Source organism: Carcharhinus amblyrhynchos, chromosome 3 (genome assembly GCF_965287045.1).
Source record: "Carcharhinus amblyrhynchos chromosome 3, sCarAmb.v2.hapA, whole genome shotgun sequence".
NCBI classification, from domain to species: domain Eukaryota; kingdom Metazoa; phylum Chordata; class Chondrichthyes; order Carcharhiniformes; family Carcharhinidae; genus Carcharhinus; species Carcharhinus amblyrhynchos.
Window position 1 is genome coordinate 108937751 of NC_137326.1, and position 7942 is coordinate 108945692.

Here is a 7942-nt window from a genome sequence, read left to right on the forward strand (position 1 = left end):
TCTCGCGGGAACCGGAAGAAAGGTGATCACGTGCATTGTGAGGCACCGGAACTGAGGGGTTAAAGTGTAGACAGATCATTCTGGATGGTGCTGCCCTGTAATAGTAGAAGTATCAGCTTAGAGTCCCAGTACCCCTACCTTGGCCTGTCATTCAGGACAAGGTCCAGCTGTACTTCCATCTGCTTTATTGTTTAAAAGTTTAAATTTTGTTAGTGTCACAAGTAAGCTTACATAAACACCGTAATGAAGTTACTGTGAAAATCCCCTAGTTGCCACACTCAGGCACCTGTTTGGGTACACTGAGTTCAAATTTGATTTAATTTATTATTGTATTGCTGCAAGAAATACATTATTTATTTATTGAAAATCCCCACCCTTTCGATGTCTTCACATTGTGCAACTGACACCATCAGAGGTTTATATACGTGTTTGGATGAAGATTGGATTAAACTGGATAAACATTGCCCCAGGTGACCCAACCATCTTAAGTTACTCTTGGTCAATTCTGCCTACTTCAGGAAGATCAACTTGCGGAGGGAAAAAGTAACTGCAAACTTTGTTGAATGAAATTTTGAGTCAAGTCGTTGTCTACAAACAATCAAAGATCCTATGGTACTATTTCATACAAGAGCAGGCGAGTTATTTCTAGTGCTGTTCGGGACCCTGAAATCGTCAGAAGCCTGGCAAGTTTCTTTCCAGGATGATCTCTGCATTAGGCAGGAATGTGCCACGGCAGTCAACAACATCTTCCCCTCTCCTAGACTCTGCTGAGGACTTGGGAAATGTGCAAATGCATGCTTTCAGAACTTAACAATCCTCCATGTGGTCCAGTTCATAAAGTTAATCCTATCTATATGCTCTAAATCAATGAGTGCACTATAATGCAATAAATTCCATACCAAGTTGTGTGCTATGTCTTTTATAAGGGCAATGTAAAGCACTGCTACGCATTCATTCAGGAGCGATGTAAGATCCTCACCACCTGACTATTCCAGTTTTCCTGCACGTGACCCATAGCCTTGTACGCTGTGGCAGCTCAAGCGTACATTTTAAATGTTATGAAGGTCTCTCCCTCCACCACCCTTTCAGGCAGTGAGTTCCAGACTCCCATCACATGTGCAGCATGGTAGCACCGTGGTTAGCACTACTGCCTCAATGCCAAGGACCTGGGTTCGATTACCATGTCTGTGGATTTCCTCCAGGTATTCTGGTTTCCTCCCACAGTTTGAAAGATGTGTTGGTTTGGTGCGTTGGCCATGCTAAAATCTCTCTCAGCGTACCTGAACTGACACTGGAGTGTGACAGCTAGGGGATTTTCACAGTAACCTCATTGCAGTGTTAATGTAAGCCCACTTGTGACTATTAAATAAACTTACTTATCCTCTGGGTGGAAAGGCTTTTCCTTCCATCCTCTCCATGCTTCCTGCCCCTTACCTTAAATCCATGCTCCTGGGCATTGATCCCTTTACAAAGGGGAAAGTTTTTTTCCGGTCTATCCACGTGCCTCATAAATTTATATACCTCAATCATGTCCCCTTTAGTATCCTCTGCGCCCAAGAAACCAACCCCATTCTATCCAATCTCTCTGCATAACCAAAACTCTCCAGCCAAGGAACCATTTATCATCCTGGTAAATCCCCTCTGCATCTTATCCAGTGGTATCACATCCCTCTGATAATGTGGATTCCAGAACCAACATTTTACATAGATCCAGCATAACCTCCTTGCTCTTAAGTTCTATGCCTCAGCAAATAAAGGCAAGTACATAGATGTCTTCTGAATCACTTAGTCCATCTGTCCTGCTGCATTAAGGGACAGGGAACATGAATATGGAGGGAATACAGAGATATAAACTGAGTAAGGGCAGAAAATATTTTTGTTTAGTTGGGGCATCCTGATCAGCATGGGCTTGGAGGGCTGAAGGACCTGTTCCTGTGCTGTACTTTGTTCTTCATGTACATGCATACCAAAGTCCCTCTGATCCTCAGTGCTTCCCAGGATCCTGCTGTTCAGCATGCATCCCCTTGCCTTGTTTGTCCTGCCCAAATGCGTCATGTCACACTTGTGTGGATTGAAGCCCATCCGCCACTGATCTGCCCATCCAAATCCTCCTGTGATCTAAGGCTATCCTTCTCGTTATTTACTATCCTACCAATTTTTGTATCTGCAAACTTGCTGATCAATCCTCCTAAATTCAAGATTAAACCATTTACATAAATCACAAACAGCAAGGGCCCCAACACTGATCCCAGTCTTCCAGCCCGAAAAACACTCCTTGATTATCAACCTCTGCTTCCTGCCACTCTGTCAATTTTAGATCCAATTTGCCATTTCCTTCAATGCTATGGGCTCTTTCTTTCATTATCAACCTCTCATGCAGGACCTTATCAAAAGCCTTTCTGAAGTCCAAGGCCTAGTGGAGTGCCGCAGGGATCGGTGCTGGGGCCTCAGCTATTTACCATTTATTTAGATGATCTGGAGGAGGGAGCTGAGTGTAGGGTGACAAAATTTGCTGATGACATGAAGATGAGTGGAAAAGCAAATTGCGCAGAGGGTGTGGAAAGTCTGCAGAGGGATCTGGATAGGCTGAGCGAGTGGGCGAGGACCTGGCAGATGGAGTACAATGTTAGCAAGTGTGAGGTTATCCACCTTGGCAGAAATAATAGTAGGAGGGATTACTATTTAAAGGGCGAAAAGCTGCAGCATGCTATGGTGCAGAGGGACCTGGGGGTCCTTGTGCATGAGTCGCAAAAACCCAGTCTGCAGGTGCAGCAGGTGATCAAGAAGGTGAATGGTATGCTCGCCTTTATAGCGAGGGAGATAGAATATAAAAGCAGGGAGGTCTTGCTGCAACTGTACAGGGCACTGGTGAGGCCGCAGCTGGAGTACTGTGTGCAGTTTTGGTCGCTGTACTTGCGCAAGGATATTTTGGCCTTGGAGGGAGTGCAGAGGAGGTTCACTTGGGTGATACTGGAGATGAGGGGATTGGACTATGAAGTGAGACTAAATAGACTGGGTCTGTACTCATTGGAGTTTAGAAGGATGAGGGGGGATCTTATAGAGACATATAAGATAATGAAAGGGATGGATAGGGTAGAGGTAGAGAGAGATTCCTCCCGCTTAGAAAGGATAGCAGGACTAGAGGGCACAGCCTCAAGATAAGTGGGGGGGGGGCGCAGTTTAGATCGGAGTTGAGGAGGAACTTCTTCACTCAAAGGGTGGTGAATGTCTGGAATTCTCTGCCCGTTGACGTGGTGGAGGCTACCTCGCTAAATATATTTAAGTCACAGGTAGATAGGTTTTTGACAGACAAGGGAATTAAGGGTTATGGGGAGAGAGTGGGAAAGTGGAACTGATCCACTTCAGATCAGCCATGATCTTATTGAATAGCGGGGTAGGTTCGAAGGGCTAGATGGCCTACTCCTGCTCCTCTTTCTTATGTTCTTAGAATCCTAACCTCCTAAGGGTCTCTTGTATTAGTGCTTCTTAACATAATCTTTGAAGTTGATGGGGATCACTGTTAGCGGGGAAGTAGAATGCAAAGGCGCCCTTGGAGTGTCCTGAGTGGATGCCCCTGGGATGCATCTTGGCACCCCTTTTCACTCAGGGTGACTGATGGCTAATAAAAGCAAAATACTGTGGATGCTGGAAATCTGAAATAAAAATAGAAAGTGCTGGATAAACTCAGCAGGTTTGGTAGCATCTGTGAAGGGAAACAGAGTTAATGTTTTTCACCCAAATGACCCTTCTACAGAACTGAAGATAGAAATGTAGTGAATTATATAGTAGGAGAGGTGGGTGGAGGAGATGAGGCAGAATAGACAAACAGGGATAGATTAGGGCAGGGGGGAGATTGACAGAGGTGAGTGTTGATGATGCCAAAAAAGGATGTAGAGTGCTAATAGTGGCAAAAGGTAAGATAGAAGAATGTGTTAACTGGAGCAAAACTGAACAACAAGGGACAGGTGGCCATTTGGAGGAGGATGGGGTTATATTGGGGCAGGACAGGCCAAGGGAACTGAGAAAAAACAAGATATAAAAGGAAGTGGGGGGGGGGAGGTTCAAAAGTCACATTCTAAAATTGTTGTACTCAGAAGCTGTATTGGGCATTATTGGAACACTAAAACAGGCCTAGATGGACGTGTGGTTCGAGACAAAGTTGCTGAGTTGAAATGGCAAACAATGGGAAGATTGGGGTCATGCTTTCAGGCACAGCAAAGGTGTTCCACGAAGTGGTCACCCAGTCTGCATTTAGCCTCTTCAATGTATTGGGAGCAGCAAAAGACCAAGTTGAAGGAGGTGCAAGTGAAATGCTGCTTAACCTAAAAGGTTTAGCTCCTTGGACAGTGAGAAAGGAGGAGATAAAGGGGCAGGTTTTGCACCTTCTGTGGTTGAATGGGAAGGTGCAATGGGAAGGGGACAAGTCTTCTGGGTGATGGAGGAATGGACCAGGGTGTCACAAAGGGAGTGGCCCTGCAGAATGCTGGCAGGGAGGTCAAGGGAAATTGTGCCTAGTGATGGCATTGTGCTGGAGTTGGCAGAAATGGCGAAGGATGAACCTTTGAATGCAGAGGCTGGTGAGGTGAAAAGTGAGGACAAGGACTTTATCATGGTTCTTGGAGGAAGGTGAAGGGTGCAGGCAGAGGTGCAGGAGATGGATCAGACACAGTTGAGTGCCCTCTCAAATCATAACATTTTTCCAGGTCCAGATATGAGTGAGAGAGGAGTGGAAATTTATTGATTTTTCTTCAATTTCCACCTCTCTCACCTTCACATAGTCTATCTCCGATACTTGCCTGCCCTTCCTTGACCTCCCTGTCTTCATTTGTGCTGATAGACTGACTGCCAATATTCATTACAAACCCACTGACTCCCACATTTATGTCGACTACAGCCCCTCATACCCCACTCCCTATGAGGACTCCATGCCGTTCTCCCTGTTTCTCTACATCAGCCACATCTGTTCCATCATTGCTACCTTTGAAAACTGTGTTTCAGACATGTCTGCCCCTCCCCGCACCCCCCCCAACCCCTGTCTGTGCCCAACCTTCCATTGTGGCATTACCAATCTTTTGCCAGGGAATGGAAGTGAATTTTTTTCAAAAAATATATTTTATTTATAAAATATCCACAAGAATGTTACAATCATTCCAAAATGACCATCACACAAAGTATGATAATATTCCGATTCTTTACATACATCAACTAACACCCTGAATGCTTCAATACAGTCGAGGAAACATGGCAGACATTTAACAATGGTCCTTACAAATGGGGCAAAGATATTTGAAGTTTATCTATGTAGAACAAGTTGCATTCTGAGGTGCTTCAGTATAACCAAGGTACGTGATTGAAGTAGATTCATTATATTTCACACAGTTCTCATCTGAATTGTGGTGTGTGGTAAAACGCCTAATGGAGATTGTAACATTTCCAGTTATAGTAACGTCTGAGCAATTCCCAGCTGCTAGCTGCAGGAGCTTTTAATAGGGGTTTGTGTTGTGATGCATTAACCAAAGTAGGTGACTAAGGGGAATTGGGAAACACATGTAGAAAGAAACCAAAACTGCCCCTATTCAATTAAAAGAAAAAAAATTCCAGATGTAAAAAGCCTATCTTACCACTGTGTGGTGTTGTGCATCAACAAGCTATCATAACTTTCCAAAGACCAATGAATTCTTAACGTCTATAAAATGAAACATGTTGAAATTGCAGTTTGAAAAATTAGGTATGAATTACAACAGCAAAATACATAAACTTAATAAGCTTTATAAGTACAATCAGTTTGAAGTGCTTCCAGAGTCAACCAGTGAAAATAATAATTTTACTTTTATTAATAACTGGAAATAACTTCAGCACAACTGACTGGCACAAGAGAGATGATCTGCAACTGAACTTGACTTGAAATGAACATTGTCATCAAGAATACATTAAACTAGATAGAGGAAAGGGTGGTATGGAGGGTTACATCGGATTACAGCACAGGAATATGCCATTCAGCCCCAGCCAATTCATATTGGCATTTATGCTCCATTTGAGCCTCATTCTGTCTTTCCTGACCAAAATCTATCATCATAACACACACCCTTCTCTCTCAAATGCTAGCCTAGCTTTCTCTTAAATGCACCAATATCATTTATTTCAATCACTCCCTATGGTAACGAGGTCCATTTTTTCATAATTGTTTAGGTAAAGAAATTTCTTTTGGATTCTCCATTGCATTTCTTGGTGATTATCTTATGTTGATGGCATCTAGGTATGCTCTTCACCAGAAGTGGAAGCATTCTTTTTACGTCCATTTCATTGAAACCTTTCATAAAAAATCTTTTTTAGTTCACCCCACTACCTCCTTTTTCAAGAGAAATGAGACGCAGAATGTCAATCCTTTCCACAAATGTATATTCAGGCATTTCTGGTACCATCCTTGTAAATCTTCTTTGCGCCTTCTCCATTGCCTCCATATCCATTTATAGTATTGCGACCAGAACTGCATCCTGTATGATCTTACCAAGGTTCAATGCAGGTTTGGCATAGCTTCCCAACTTATCAATTCTATCCCTCTAGAAATAAAGCCTGATGCTTTGTTTTTTTTTAATGGTCTGGCTTAGCTGAAGTGCAACTTTTCGTGATTGGTGTATTTGTACTCTGGGATTCTTATGTCCCTCTATCCCATCTGGATTTGCAATTTTCAAGTTATAAGTTATAGTTTTCCCACCAAATGTATTTCCTCATATTTGTCCTTGATGAGCTTCATTTGACAATTATTTTCCCATTCTGCAAGTTTATTTATGTTCTATAAATTGTTGCCGTTCTCCTGGTAGTATTAACTATCAGTCAATGTAGCAAAGGCTAGGAAATTTATAGGTTATCAGATATAAGCTGCAAAAGCAATGGACACAGACTTTGATAAACCACAAGGGCGCTGTAGGTACATATATCAGTGTCTTCAGATAACAACCCAGGACACACTGTGTTTTGATAGAAGTAATAAGTCACTACCCAGGGTGCAGACTGTCAAGGCCCAATTGTCTGTATCTATCAATAATGTAGCTATGTTTACATGTTAAGTTAACAATTGGATATTGTAATTAGACAAGCATGGAGTATTGTAATTAGTTAATCACTACTATGGAAAACAAACTGAGTAATCAAAACTATTAATTGGGATTGTATATTGACGACTTTCAAATAGGTGCACAATTTCAATTGGTGTATATTAACTACTTGTAGATTAGCCAAAACATATAATTGACATAGTAACCCTTTGTTCATAGAGTCCGTATGCCATGTGCCTGGTCATAGGCATCTCTTGCTATAGCTTGAAATAATGGCTGATTTTAAACTCCAGAGCTTTGTCTGGTTTTTTTGAGGGGTGCGGACAACAAACAGCTTGTTAGCCTAAAATTCCCCATGACAATATTGAAGAAAAATAATTATTTAATATTTTTGTTATTTCACTATCATCCTCTGGTAATGAAAGACAATGCCATCAAGATACAATGTAGAGTGGAAGATTGTAAGTAGGCAGGTAGGGACACATTAAACAGATTTCTACCTTCCTTTCCAATAACAATATGAGCTTCCCAGTCATTTTTATACTGGACTCAGAATCCAGAAGTTGAGATGTTGGGCCTGGTCATAGAATCTCTACAATGCAGAAAAGGCCATTCAGCCCATCCTGTCTGCACCAACTCTCCAAAACAGCATGTCACCCACACCCTTTTCATCCCCGTAACCATGCTAATCACCCTAACCCACACATCTCAGGACGCTAACACCCAACTAATTCCGGGAAAGAAACCCATTAGCCATACATCATTTACACATGACTCCAGTCCCACATTGTGACCCGGATATTTGCTGAGTGAGGCCAAGTTAGAAAACCTTTCCGGAATTCCCACACCCATTCCTATTTCCAGAAATTTTCAGCCTGCACGTAGCA